This window comes from Talpa occidentalis, unplaced genomic scaffold (genome assembly GCF_014898055.3).
Source record: "Talpa occidentalis isolate TD23 unplaced genomic scaffold, MPIMG_talOcc4v2.1 talOcc4.14, whole genome shotgun sequence".
NCBI lineage: Eukaryota > Metazoa > Chordata > Mammalia > Eulipotyphla > Talpidae > Talpa > Talpa occidentalis.
The window spans coordinates 2,622,129-2,637,007 of NW_023601433.1; the positions used below are offsets into that span (position 1 = coordinate 2,622,129).

Here is a 14,879-nt window from a genome sequence, read left to right on the forward strand (position 1 = left end):
GTGCCTGTTGCCACCCTGTTTGACTCAGGGTTGTTCTGTTTGCATCCTGACCCTAAATCTAAGGCGACCAGCATCGCGCTCCTGTCCCAGCCAGCTGTGCCATCCCAGGCCTGGCATTTACAGATCTCCCTCCCAATCCCATTTTGCATACACATCCCTTTTTCCAGAAGGCAAACAAGAGCCAGACCCAGAGGCAATGGTAGAGACATGGAGAGAGGCTGGCAGCAGCCCTGGGGGAGGAAGCACCCGAATTTGGGCCCGAGATAGTTAATTCCAAGGATTACCATAATTGGGAGGCGCCCCTTGCTTCCCCTCCTCCCACAGCTCCAGGAGCCCGCACAGTCTCCCCTTCTGGGTGTGTGTGGGGGCGGCCTCCGGAGCCCTAGTCCTTCTGGGCCACCCGGCTGGGAAGGGTGGGGCTGTGGGGGCGGGAAGGGGCGCCGAAGCACAGTTCACCTGCGGGGCGGGGGAGTGAGCGGGAGAGAGAAGAGGAAGGAGCCCTCGGTGTGGTTTAAGAAGGATGCTGTACAAAATGGCTCCTCGGCGAGGCTCACGGTAACACAGAGGCGCCCGAGGCCGGGCTGGCGAGCGGGGGGCGGGTGGGGGCTCTGGGAGAAAGAATTAGAAGCCCAGTTTAGATCCAGTTCGGAGGCAGAAGGCCTCCGTCACCAGGCCCACATCTCTGTTATTCTTTTTGGGAAACTGAGTCCCTTGGTGGGGAGCAGAGGAGGCTAGCCGGGGGAGCCCCCACACCCCGAAGCAATGGGACTGTCCCCGGAATCAGCAGCCTCTCCACCTGCAGCTGGGCCCTGGCTACTGCTCCGGGAAGGAAGCCAAAGGCGCCGTCTTGGAGCGCAGGGCACGGGCTGCCCAGAGGAGGCCTCTGGCAGGCAAGGACCGACTGCAGTCTCCGTGGGCTGGGGACCGGCCTCCGCGCTCAGCTGAGCCAGGGACCCAGCATTGTGTGGGCCAGACACGGCCCGCTGAGGGTGGCAGGCTGCCGGGCAGGCCAACTCCCCAGCCCGAGCGAGTGGGGAGAACAGTCAGGCCAGGCCCCATCACCTCGCCCTCTGCATATCGGATGGGTCTGGGTTCTGTGCTCAGCCCACGCCAAGCCCCTGCCTTGGCCTGCACCCCCCAGCACAGGCGCTTGGGTCACAGGCCCTGAGTCTGGCTGCCCGCTGGGTACCCAAACCCGAGCTCCGCGGGTCCGCCAGGCCCTGGCCATGGTGCTGAGGGCCGCCCGCTTGCTTTTCTCCTCTGCTCCATTTGCCCCAAACCTGCTGGGGGGTGGGGGGCCTCCCCAGGGTCCCTGGCCCAGCAGCTTCTAGGGGAGGGTCAGCCAGGGATACAGACCTGGTGGCAGGTGGCTTTGCAAGAGCAGACTTCCCTCCTAGTCACCGCCACCGAAGGCCAGACTCCATTTTTCATATCCCAACCTCCACCAAAGGACAGAGAAGCTCCTGGACTCATTCCTGCATCTACAGAATGTCCATTCCAGCTGCGGCCGCACATGTGCCCTGACTCCCTTTATATTCACACAACCCACGGACACTACCACCCCTGTTTGGCCCCAACACCCATCCGGCAGGCAGTGGGCGTGAGGGGGGTGGCAGGTACCTTGCCGTAAACACAGGCTGCTGTGCCCACTGGCATCCTCAGCTGCTGGGCCTCCCAGCTGGCTTTGACCCGGGTTCCGGATTCTGCTGGTGGTTACACAACTCAGTGCAGAGGCCCAGTCGATTCACCCCACCCCAATTCAGGACACAGTGAGTTAAAGGGCAGAGGGAAGGAGAACGGGCAGTTCTGACTCCCACAAGAGCCCCGTGTATGCACCTGCTGTCCCGCAACCGGCACTAGCTGTGATCCCGGGGCTCCCAGCCTGAGACCAGCAGGGCTCCCCCAGCTCCAGCTGGGGCCTGACATCAGCCTGGAACTAATCTTCCTTTCCTGAGCCCCTCTAGGCCTTCAGTAGAGGGGAGCCCACTCATGAACTGGGCCCCCCAGCACGCCCTTTCCCCACTGCCCCTTCCTTCCATGCCCGGGGTTTGCTTAAGCTGCTCTTCCTATTGTCTGGAGTCTGGAATTCAAGCCCTGGACTGATTCCCATGGGCCCAGCTGCCTGCACTGTGGGATCCGGGGCCTCCAACCCACCTTCATGCACACCCAGTCTCCTGGGCTCCCAGATCCTCTCTGGCGCTTATATCTGGCCTCGCCTTCCTCAAAACTGAGGTTTAAACAGCCACAGTGCGGGCTCCAGGGACACCCAGGCTGGGTGGGGAACACCCCTCTGGAAGCCTGAGCAGAGCCCCTTCTCCGGAGTCCCCCGGAGCTGACACCACTAGTCCAGTGTCCGCCAGGAATCTTGCATGGCCCCCGCCCCCGTGCCCAGCCAGCTTACCCTCTGGACACGGGTGTTCGATGGCAAGCCAGACCCTCACATTCCATCCCTTCCCTCTCCACAGCTGAAGAATCCACTTTCCCCCGTATCGGGGGGCTGAAAAGGGGGCTCCCTCTCAGCCCCAGCACCTTGCTTCTCTCTGCCACAAAGACATTTCCAGACACCTGCGCTCGGCAGGCGGCTCAGGCCTGCCCTCCCAGCGCCCTCCCAGGGCCCTCCCAGCGCCCTCCCAGCGCCCTCCCAGCGCCTGCCCGCGCCCTGCTCTGCCTGCGGGCAGCCTGTGCCAGGGAAGGCCCCGCGCCTCCACCCACCTCTGCCCTCCTCTGCCCACGAGGGCTGGAGCCTGGGTTGGAGACACCCTCAAACACCACGGAGGCCTGCCCCGCCAGAGTGGGGAGCAGTGCAGAGCTCCGGCAGCTCCCCGCGGGCCGGGGGAAGCGAGCCCCGAATCTGGTCTAGAGCGGGGCCGTGCGCGCCATTAGTTCTCAGAACCGTTTTTCCAAAAAGCCACTTTCTGGGTCATGTTCGTGGAGGAGGGGACAAGCAGGCGGGGGAGAGCCAGGGGTGGAGGGAGCCAGGGGGTGGCCCGGGGACTCCCGGAGCCTCACTTCGGAGACGTCGCCTCCTTCCTGCTCGGCGGGTCTGGGGTCCCGCAACTTCCACCAGGCCCCGCGCCGCCCCCGCGCCGCCCGCCGTCCGCGCCCCGGCGCCCCCCGACCCTTGACCTTGGCCGGGACGATTTGCCAGCGGGTGGGGGCCCCGGCCCCGAGGCCGAGCCCCGCCCCCACCCGCAGCCGGCGCGCGCCCCTCACCCGGCCCGGGCGACGGCAGCCCCGAGCCGCCCGCGCCGCCCGAGGGGCCGAGGGGGCGCGGCCGCCCCTCCCAGCAGCCCGGCGCGCGCGCCCTGCCCCGGCCCGGCCCCGGCCTCCCCGAGGCCCCCGCGCGGCACTTACGGACCGGGAAGGGCCGGGGCCCGCGAGGCGGCGGCGGGGTGGGGCGGCGGCGGGGACCGCGGCTCGGCGGCCCCGGTCGGGCGCGTCCCCGGGCTCGGGCCCGGCTCCGGCCGCTCTCGGGCGCCCCGGCCCCGCGGGCACGCGGGGGGCGCGGGGGGCGGCCCGGCGGCGGCGGCGCGGGGGCTCCGGGCGGCGCGCGGCTTCCCGGGGCTCTGAGCGGCGCCCAGCGCCGCCCGCTCGGGCGGGCCCGGCCCGCAGTGACGTCAGCGCGGTCCCCCCGCCCCGCCCCGCCCCCGGCCCGGCGCGCGCGGAGGGGGCGGAGGCCGGCGGCGAGGGGCGCGCAGCCCGGCGCCCCGGCTGCTCCCAGCTCTTCCCGGGGAGTCGGCGCCATGGGGTCCCCCCTCCCGCGCGGCGCCCACAACCTGGAGGAGCGAGCGGCGGCCGCTTGGAAGCCCCGCAGGCCGCTCGAGGCTCGGGGAGCCGGGTCGCCTCGGAGGGTGGGGGGCTGAGGGGCGCGGGTGTCTGCTCTCCGGCTGCAGCGGGGCGCTCCCCCCCGTGTGGGTTAGGCGGAGGGCACCCGCGGGGGGCCGGCGGGCCCCGGGCCCCGTGTGGGCGGGGAGGGCGGCGGGGCGCGCTCGAGCCCGGACAGGGCCTTCCGAGCAGTTGCGCTTCTCCAGGGGCCGGTCCCGCCCGCGCCCCCCCGCGTCGCCGCGCGGGGTGTGCCCCTGCGGCTCCCCGCGCCCCGCCGCCCGGCCCGCCGCTGTCCAAATGCTGAACTCGCCCTGCGGAGACGCGGCCCCGCTCCCCGCTCCGCGCCGCCCGCGGGGGCGCCCGCGCGAGTCCGGGGAGCTCCGGGCTCCGGCGAGGTCGGGAAGCGCCCGCGGAGGAGGCGCGCGCTCCGGAGGCGGGGGCGGGCCGAGCGCCGCGCCCCCCGCCGCCCCCCGCCGCCCCCCGCGCCCGGCCCGCCGCCGCGCAGCAGGGGAGGTCCCCGCGGCTGAACTTGTCGGCGGGTCTCGCCATCCATCACGGGCCCGACGCCCGGGCCAAGTTCACGAGCAGCGCCGTTAACCCCTCGCGAGCCGAGCGCCTCCCGCAGGAGGGAGCCGCCCGCCGGGGCGCGGAGCGCGGTGCCCGCCCGACACCCGGCCGGCCGCGGGGCCCGCGCCTGCTCCCGCCTCCCGCGCTGCTCCCCTCCCGGCACGACGGGGGGCCTGGGAGCGGGAAAGAGGATCTGCCTCTTCACCTCCCACCCGAGAGCGTTTCCTGCTTCTCTCACCCTCCGGCCAGGAGGCCTGGGAGCCGCGCGACGCCTCGCGGGGCGACCCCCCCCCACCCCCGCCGCTGGCGACCGTGCTTCGGCCGAGAAAATTAGGAGGTTCAGAAAAAAGATCTAAGAAGCAAAAATAATAATTGGCCTTAATTCCTGTACCCGCAGGTTTGACTTCAAAGAAAAGGTGTCACCGGGAGACTGGCTTGCTGTTGGGGTGGGGGCTTGCCAGGGTCCCCCGCTCTGAAAGGGATGGGGTGCTGGGGGGGGCCCTGCTGCGAGCGGGGTGCCCAGGACTGCCGGGGTGCCGCTGAGAGAACGGGAGGCGAGGGCAAACACAGGGACCCCCGGACACGCCGCCTGTAGAGTCTCCCCTGAGGAAAGGGGGGGCTGGCACGCTCTACCTCCCTCCTCCGCTGGCAGCTGCCTCCTAACCTCCAAAGCTGGGAGACGCTTCCAGCTCCCCGGGCAGCCCAGCTCCGCAGCCTGCAGCAGAGAGGACACTTGAAAGGGGTGGGGGTCTGCCCGGGACTGAGCTCCGCCGGGGAACCCCGCCATCTCCAGAACTCTCTCAGCCTGTCTCCACAGCCAGCGACTCCGAGCCACCCCGCCCCTTCGCCACTGAATCCCCAGCGTCTGGTCGCCGGCGGCCACGGGACGACCCACCAACTTTTCCCCGGGGCATGTGCTCACCCCCTCCGGCCCCCAGGGCTTTCTTTTCTTCCCCCAGCGCTCGCGATGAAAGGAGGCACCCAGGCCCGGGACGTGTTCTGCAGTTTAACTACTTCCAAATTCTTTGTTCGGGTCACCCCGGGACTCCATTGTCCGCTATTGAGAGCTCGGGCAGGCGGTGCGCCTCCCCTCCGCCGGCCTGGCCTGAATCCATTAGGCCGCCTCGCCGGCCCCTGCGGCCCATTGAGCCGCCCGCCAGCCCCGGCTCCGGCGGCCCCTCCTTCTCTCCCTCCCGCCCTGGTGGGAGTGCGCTGGGGGTGTCACAGCACCCTGCGGGGCCCTGCAGGCTTCCCGGGCTCACCCCGTGGAGAAGGCCTCGCGGGCCTGCGGCAGGCCCCAGGCTGCACCCTGTTGCTTGCTGCTGGGACCTGCTGGGCCGCCCTGGAAGAGGCAGCAGCCCCAGCTCTCCCGCTGCACCCACAGCCCTGGGTCTCCCTTCCTGTCCTACTCCGGGCCCAGAACCTCAGCTTCCAGTCGCTTCAAGCTTCTCAAGAATCAGCAGGTGGAAAGGAAGTGGCCCAGCGCTGGGGGACGCAGGGACGTCGCCCTTGCTCCACGCCCGCGGTGGGCCCAGGTCACCCCCAAAGGCGGGTCCATCCAAGGGTGGCCACCCTGCCCCCCCCCACACCAGCTCAGCTCTGTGGGATGCTCCTGGGGAGCTGGTTCTGCAGCCAGTGCCCTGCCCAGCACCCCAGCACCCCTCAGTCCCCTAGGATGTATGCTTCTGAGCCCCTGAAAGGTCCGGGGGACAAAGGGCGTTCTGCTTGAACCCACGAAAGAATCTCGGGTTTCCGAGGGTCTGGACCCCCGGAGCGAGCGCTCAGGAAAGGGTCAGTTGTTGTTCGCGCTTCTTTCCCCGGGACCAGAGGGTTCCTTCCGCGCCGCCCCCATCCTGCCCCTCCCACTCGCGTTTCGGGATCCCGGGGTCTTGGGGCGAGGGTCGGCGCCCAGCCCCAGGGGTCGCGGCCGGCCCTCGCCCTGCGCGGGTCTCCAGGGAGCGCCTCGGAGGGGCCCGTGGAGCCGGCCAGGGCGCGGGGCTGGTGCTAGGTGCCGGCGCCACCCCGCGCACGCCCGGGGGCGGCGAGAGCGGGGGCCTCGGTCGCACGGTGGCCGCCCCAGACGCCAGGACGCGGACCCCGGGGTTCTGCGGCTTCGCAGACCCTGCGGCCACCTGGAAGGGGCGCGGAGGCCGCACTAGCGCCCCCTGGCGGCCCCGCGGCGGCTCGCGCACCGCCTCCCCGCCTCGCGGGTTCCAGACTCAGCCCGGGAGGTTGGAGCCCGCGCGCCCCCAAGACCCGGCCGGTCTGCGCCAAGTGTCCCGAGAGACGCAGGCGCCCCGGGAGGTCCCCTGGCTCCCCCGCCACGTCCTCCTCCTCCGTCCCGCTCCCCTCGGCGGCGCCCGCCCACCCCGCCTCGCGGCTCGCTGTCCAACACCGCCCTCTGGCGGCAGCTCCTGGGAGGTGCAGGCGCTCGCGGCTGAGGCGGCCGACGCGGGCGGGCATAATCCGCAACCCCAGGCCCGCCTGACGGGTTGGGGTCCGGAGAAGGGGGCGGGGATGCACTAGCAGAACAAGCGGTGACTCCTGCCGCCCCGCCGCCTCTCAAACTCCGCGCGGAGCGCCGTGCGGGTGTGCGGAGGGGGGAGTGCAGCCCCTTCACCCTGCTGAAAACGCCATCGTGGGGTCCCCCCAGGCCCCAAGATCACTTGCTCTTCCTGGAGCAGGGCCCTGCTCGCCTGCCCCCGTGGGAAGGCTGGGCAAGCTCCCGCCTTCCCCGAGTTCCTGCAGCCTGACAAGAGGTGTCCCCCGCTCCCGGGGCCTCGCCCCTTCAGCCCAGCTTCCCTCTCCTCATCAGCGACTTGTTTCACACTTGCAGGCGCTCAGAAAATTGAGAAATAAGAGACCCCCCTGTCCCTAGATCTGAGGATCCTTGTTCCGAGGGCGCGTGGGAGCTGAGGGGTGTGCAGCTAAGACCTGGGATTTGGAGCCTCGAGGGCCCTCTGCTCACACCTCCCCCCCGCAGGCCTGGTGTCCTGGTTTCAACAGTCACGCGTGTGGACGGGTTCTCCACATTCCTACATTCCTTCACGCACGCGTTCACGCATTCATTCAACAAACGGGCTGGCTCCTACTGAGCGCCAGGCACTTCTGGGGACTAAACTCCGAGAAGGCAAGTAACTTGCTGAAAGCCGCACAGCTAGAAATCACTAGAACCAGGTTTCTGCCCCATCTCTCTCTCACTTGAATGACTAGAAGTTTCCTAACTAGGCTCCACCTCAGAACCCAGGCCCTCCAATACGTCCTCCCCACCCTGGGCAGGGGCCCTTCTAAAACGTCAGTTTGACCCTGTTTCTTCCTTCAGTGGGGTTCCAGTGCTTTCAAGATAGACACCCCAGTTCCCCAGAGGCATGGGAGCTCCCCGCCCCTGAGCCTAGCCCCTCTCCCTGGGCAGGGCATGGCAGAGTCCTTTTCCCCAAGGCCCAGACTCCTGCCCCCGGCCCCACCTTTGCGGGCCCTGCTTCCCCTCTGCCTGGCAGCCTCTGCTCTTGAGTATCTTTAAGATTCAGAGGAAATGTCACCTCCTCCATGAAGCCTCCGACTCAGATACATGCTCCTTCAACTAAGACCTCAGTGGTGCCGTTTGCATCTCCTGCATCCCTGCAGGCCCCTGACAACTCCAGCTCAGATGGCTCCAGGCCCATGGGGCTAGTCCCAGGCGCAGCCGGAACCTCCAGCCTCTCCCGGTCACGAGTGAGGACCAGGCTGGGCAGTCTGCAGTGGGCACTGGGGTACGTCCTGTGGTCAGCTCAGGAGCTGAGGGAGCAAAGACAGCGGGAGGAAACAAGCAGGTGGGGAGAGAGGCCTGTGGAGAAGTGGTGACCTGGCTGCAGAGGGAGAGCGCCTGAGGCCTCCCCGCTGCCGGCTGCAGCCCCTCCCTGGCTGGAAAGTCTTGCCATTAACTCCTCTCCATCCTCCTGCTTTGAATAGGATGCTGTTTGTGCCACGGCTGCCAGCGCTCTGGCCATGGCCCATCCCCTACCGCCAAGCCTGGCCCTCCCCTCCTGTGTGTGCCCAGCCTGTGCCCTGGCGGTGGGAGCGGCGGACTAGAGGAGCGCATCTCTCCCGCCAAGGCCGCGGCTCGAAGGATGAAGGTCCCAGGTGTTTGAGAAGCTGCCTTTTCCAGGGCCTCCTGGGGGCGCAGGGGTTAAAGTCTCAGCACGATGACGCTATCACCAGGCACTGCAGCGGGAGTTCGATCCCCAGTCAGGGAGCTGACCCACAGGGCACCTCTCCTGTCTCCCCGCTGCTCTCCTCAGCAGTGGATTTCAGTCAATCTGCCTGTTCTGCTCCCCACTCTGTCTCTGGGGAATCCTCTCTGGCCTGCACCCCAGTTCTTGTATGCTTAAATAAAATACATTTTTAGAAGAGTAAATAAAGACCCTGTTTCCAGATACATTCACATCCGGACACACCGAGGATCAGAACAGTTGTAACAGGGTGGTCCCCAGGAAAGGGGGAGGTTCCCTGCCCCACCCAAGGGAGGGCGGAGCTGAGCAGGAAGAGGAGAAGCTGCAGAAGAGACTGAGGAAGGAAGCAGGATGGAGCCAGGAGACCTGGAGGAGGCGCGTGGAGCCTAGAGACACGTGAAGAAACTGCGCTTGTCTTTGGGTCGTGGACGGGGTGACACAGATGTGGGTGAGACCCGTGGGGAGGGGACCATGGCAGCTTTTATCTTGATGTTGATTTTGCTCTTTTCCTTCCGGGCTTGTCTGGTTGTTTCTGACCCTTTTCTGTGGGTCCCCACTGGAAGATGCTTTAGACTTGGGGCAGGCCTTGGGGCCTTGCTCTGGGCCAATCCCATTTGGATGGACTTTTACCCACTAGGGGACGGGTCACTTTGGGTGCTTCATTTAGAAACTAGACTCTTTGCCTTACCTGTATTGTTTCCTAGTTGTATTAAAGTTCCTTTTCATTAAAGTCTCCTATGTTTTGTGTTGATGCGGCGGATGGCAGAACCCATGTAGAATAGGCAGGTTTGCGGGGCTTGGGCTGTCCCTCTCCCTGTCCTATAACACAGTGATAACATGAACGGGGGGACAGCGCAGCCCTTCACAGACCAGCCTACCCAGCCCCACTTCCCGGCCTGGCCGGTGTGTTTGGGGCACAGGGATTACGGCCACGTGAAGACATCCCAGCCAGGTCCTGGTGGGCGGCCCAGTCCACTGCCTACCTGGTCCCTGGGACTCTCTTGCTCCCACCCTTTCCTGAAGCCTGGCATCTCCCTTGCAGCCCTGGGGTCCCGCTGACACCCGCCCCCCTCACACACTCAGCATCTCCAGCCCCCCCTTCTAGCCGGCAAGTCCCACGTTTGCCCTGGAGACGCAGACAGACCCAGGACCACCGGCAGAGGCTCCACCAGGCTGGGGCAGGCCCTGTTCTGGAACTCTCAGGTTCGGTGCCTGTCCTGAGGCCACCGGGGCAGCAGTGGGCGCCCGGCTGACACTATCTGCCCAGAGACGCCCGTGACAAGACCCCCCAGCTCCAGGGCTCAGCTGGCCGGCTGCCCACCTCAGGTAGCGCTGCAAGCTGGGGTGGCACCTGGGCTCCTGGCCACTAGGCTGTGGGCAGGAGCTGCCCAGCACCCCTCCTGGGGTTCTGTTCGCTCGCCAGAGTGGCTTCCAGAACTCGGGAGAGGTGACAGTTCATTACAGACGCTGAGAAAGGGCAGGACTCAATAGCCAGCGGGGAGCTGGGGAAGGGGAGTCCCCAACAAGGGGCTCTGTCCCCTGGACTCTGGGCCAGGGGGCATGTGGCATCGCTCTGCTCTCCCAACCCGGAAGCCCCCCCAGCCCCACCTGTCCCGGCTTGTACGAGTCCTCCTTGCAGAAGCTCAGGGGGTGGACTCACCAGCCATCAGCGATTCTTTGGGCCTTCGGCCCCTTCCCCCCAGGTCTCCTCCCCCCAAGTGGGGGGGGGTTGTTCCCCTGGCAACAGGCCCCCTCCCATCCCCGGTGGCTTTCTAAAGTCACCTCATTAACGTAAACTGGTGTTGGGGTGGAGGAAAGGGCTCGATAGTCACAAGGGCACTGGCGCCTTCCGGAAGCTTCTGTGCTCTGTGCTAACAGTAACCACAGCTCACCTTCCAGGGACCCTGCAGGCCCAGGTACGGGCCAAGCAGTTTGCTTGGATGTGGACGCCTCCGTCCATCTGCAGGTGCCCAGCCGAGGCCAGAGGGGCAGGCAATGCTCAGAGGTTGCACGGTGGGTGCCGAGAACCCCTTTCAACCACTCACCCTTCCGAGTCCCAGGGGTGACCCTCCCGTCTCGGCGGGTGTCGGGGCCCGCGGGCTCTCAGCCAGGCCTCGGCGGGCGGGAAGCTGGGGCGTGGCCCTGAACCCACGCGCGAAGTCCCCAGGGGCTCCGGGGTCGCCTGGGGCCGAGGCTCCGGGCAGGGTGTTGCCCCTGTAATTCCAGCTTGGTCCACAGGCTGGCGGCGCCGGGCGGGGGCGGGCGTCCTTCCCGCGGGCTCAAGCCGGCCCTCTCGCTTCGTGAAACCGAAAACTCGCCCAGCGCTGCGGGCTCCGCACCCGCGCGGGCTGCGTGGGACGGGCCGTGTCCCGCGCTCCTCCGCTCCCGGGACCCGCGCACAGAACACGCGCGGGCCTCAAGGAACTTCGCTGTATTCGTTCATTTTCTTTTTTATTAGTCTTTTAAAAGATTTATCCATTTATGCATGCAAGAGCTGGGGTACGGGCCAGAGGTCAGAGGGTGGTGGTGAGAGGAGTCACCAGAGACAGAGCAGGGAGCAGAACAGGCAGTGGACCGAAACACACTGCTGAGGGGAGCAGCCGGGAGACAGGAGAGGTCTGCGCGCCATGTGGGTTGCTGCCTGGCCGGCCGGGATTGAACTCGAGCTGCAGAGGCTGTGGATGGCTTCACAGTGCGGTGCTTAACCTCTTGCACCAGGAGGGAGGCCGTGTGTGTGTGTGTGTGTGTGTGTGTGTGTGTGTTTTAACTCGTTAAGTAGCAAGATGGACCAGCCTGCAGCCGGCCATCCCTCTTGGAGGGCCCGTGAATGTAAATAATGCTTTGAAAATCTGCAGCAACTGTGACGTGTCATGAACCCACGGCTGGCAGCCTGGCCTCATGGTGGAAGGAAACGCTAAGTTGCAGTGGGAAATAAGAAGAGCTCATGAACATGTTCTCCCAGTGCAAGGACCCCCCCCACACACACACATACTCGTTTAGGCTGAGAGTCTGTCCTCTCAGCATTTTGTAAAAATGTCAACAAGCGGGTTCGATTTGGCAGCACAGGCACTACAATTGGAACAATACAGAGAAGATTAACAGGGAGGGCCCTGCGCAAACTTGTGATGCGTTCCTTATTTATTTATGCAGACAAGAGCTGGGGTGCAGGCCAGAGATGCCAGGGGTGAGAGGATCCACCAGAGACAAAGTGGGGAGCAGAACAGGCAGACTGACTGAAATACACTGCTGAGGGGAGCAGTGGGCGAGTCAGGAGAGGTCGGCTGCGCTATTTGGGTAGCTCCCTGGCTGGGGATCAAACTCGTGCTGCAGTGGCTGTGGATACCTTCATAGTGCTACTTCTTAGCCCCTTGCGCCACCAGGGATGCCCCAATGTTCCATATGTGTGTGTATATATATATATATATATATATATTTTTTTTTTTTTTTGTGGGACCCTTGCCAGTGGCTGGGGATCGAACTGGCACTGCAGAGGCTGCGGGCAGCCTTGCAACCTAGCGCTCAACCGCTGCGCCACCAGGGGAGGCCCCCCTTTTTTTTTAAAGATTTATCTATTTATACAAGCACTGAATACAGTCAGAAGCACAGAGGGTGAGAGAATTTACCAGAGACACAGCGAGGAACAGAACAGGCAGACTGATGAAATACACTGCTGAGGGGAGCAGCGGGTGCGGCAGGAGAGGTCTGCGTGCCATGTGGGACTCTCCTCGGCGGCCGAACTGGCGCTACAGAGGCTGTGGACAGCTTCACAGCCCAGCGCTCAACCGCTGTGCCACCAGGGGAGGCCCCAATGTTCCATATTTTTTTAAAAAGTCAACAACTTCCTGGTTATGTGAGAAAAAAAACAGTTTATGAGATGGTGAATTTTCAGTTGATTATGGTTGTTTATGCCAAAAGAAAAAACAAACAAGAAAACACTTGTGTGCCTGTTAAATACCCGGGAACTGTGTATACAAAATCTTTCATTCTTAAAGAAAAGGGGTGTGTGTGGAAGGACCAGGCTTGATGTCACTGGGGTGCCTTCACCAGGCTTGCCTGGGGTCTCTGCACCTCTCAGGATGGCAAAGGAGGTGGGCTGTACTGCCCTGGGTGTCTCACCTGAAAAATCACAAGTCAAATTTGCACGTCAGTTCCTGGTGTCTTGGTGTATACACACACACACACACACACACACACACACACACACACACACACACACCCACCCCATGGCTGGCAGGTGGGACTGTCTGCAGTCTGCTGCATGATCTCAGGCCTGTCTCAGGTCTCTTGAGCCTCACTGTCCTGTCTCTATGACAGGCTTTCTAGGCTCCAACCTCCCAACTCTGGTAATTCACACGGGACTATTCTGTGTGGCACTTTACAGGTTATCAGCCTCAGAGCCCAAGAGCAGAGCTGCGGAGGTGCCTGAAGCATCAGGAGGTGGATGCAGAGATGGGAGACCACAAAGGCTGGGGGTGCACTGGTCCCTGGGGGACAGAGGCTCCCCCAACCCCCGTGCTCTTGTTGAGGGGGGTGTGCTTACAACGGGTGGGCAGATTCAGGTTTAAAGGAAGACAACGTTTTCACCCATCAGAATTGCCTCAAAAAATAAAAAGTGGAGGGGGGTGCAGAAAAAAAATTAAAAATAGAACTACCAGATGATCCAGCTATTCCACTTTTGGGTATTTATCTGGAGAAAGCAAAAACACTAATTCAAAAAGCAAAATCCACCACTAATTCAAAGAGCTATCAGCATGCCCATGTCTACATGGGAGCACCTGAAACGCCCATGGATGCATAACGAAGGAGCGGCACACACGCTGTGCAATGGAATATTAGTCAGCCAGGAAAAGAAAAGACATCTTGATGTTTGTGGAAGCAAGGACGGGCCCTGAGGGCGTTGTGCTAAGTGAAGCCAGTCAGAGAAAGGCAAGCATCCTAAGAACTCACCTATGTGTGGAGTCTAGACAACAGAACCCAGCTCAGAGATGCAGGGACCAGCCTGGTGGTCGCCAGTGGTAGCGGGTGAAGCGGGGGTCAAGTGGGTGAAGGTGCCAGAGGGGAAAAGCTTCCTGTCACGTGCACAGTCACTGCTCCTGCGTGCTTAGAAGTTGCTCAGAGCAGATCTTTAAAGTCCCTCCTCATCCCAAGACAAGAAAACTCGGTAACTGGGAGCAGGTGTTAACGAGGCTGGCCGGGATGGTAGGTGCCAATGGCGACCCGAGCTGTACCCCTGACTCTGGTGCTAAGTGCCAGTGTTATCTTCACTACAAGGAGCGGGTGAGCGCGAGCCTTTCCCACAGACCAGTCCACTTTGGCTGGGATTTCCCCAGAGGACGTCCCGCTCTCCACTCCAGCCGGGTGGGGGTGTTTTAGGAATGTACCCCGCGTCTGCGAGCACCCACTTCCACAGGCTGTGCCAACAGACGTCAGAGTGGCGCGGTCACCCCCCGCGACTGTTCGCGGGGTCTCTCTCACTTCAGCTCTAAACGGGGAGGCGGAAACCAAAAATGACGAGCCCGCCTCCCGACCGCGGCAGGACTCGAACCTGCAATCTTCTGATCCGAAGTCAGACGCCTTATCCATTAGGCCACGCGGCCGCCGGTGTTGTGCCGGCTTGCGCCGACCTAAAGAGCAACGTGACGCGCGCCCGCCGGCCGGGACCAGGCCACCCGCTCCCGGAGTGGGGGGGACGCTGAGCCTCGGCTCCCGGCGCTCCGCAGAGCGGGTCCGCCCGGACGTCCGCGTCCCCCCCGCGGGCGGGCCGGCCCACTCGCGGCCGTCCCATTGGCGGCGCCGGGAGTCTCCGCCTGCCTCTCGCGGCCGCGGGACGGAGCGGGCGCAGACGGAAGTCGCGGCTGCCAGCGGGGCTGACGGGTCGGGCGGAGGCCGCGCGCCGGCCCGAGGCTGCGTAGGCCGCGCGCAGGGGGAGCGCGTCGCCGGCGGGTCGCGGAGCGCGGACGGGGCAGCGCCGGGCGGACCGAGGTTTCCGGCGGGCCCGGCGCGGGGGCGGCCGGGGCGGGGCGCGCGGCCCTGGGCGCTCGGCGCTGCCGGCGGCCGGGCGCGGGGGGGGGGGCCCGGGGCCGGCGGGTTCGAGTCCGGGCGCGGCCCGTGCGGCGCGGGGATGCCCGGCCTGGGCCGCGCCGCGCCCTCGCTCGGTCGCCCCAGCGCGGCCCGGCGTGGCGGGGGGACCCCGTCGCCCCGTTTCCCAGGGCGGCGGCGGGCGCCGGAGCTGCCCAAGGTCACTCCGCGCGCGCGGGCCGAGCGGGCCGCCCGCCGCCG

General features: G+C 65.0%; 1 non-coding gene across 1 annotated transcript; it reads right to left on the minus strand.

Annotated features, from left to right (window-relative positions):
• Nucleotides 1-14,124: 14,124 nt before the first annotated feature.
• On the minus strand, nucleotides 14,125-14,197 carry TRNAR-UCG (transfer RNA arginine (anticodon UCG)). Its single transcript has one exon. It is a non-coding gene; the product is annotated as a tRNA-Arg (tRNA).
• Nucleotides 14,198-14,879: the final 682 nt, after the last annotated feature.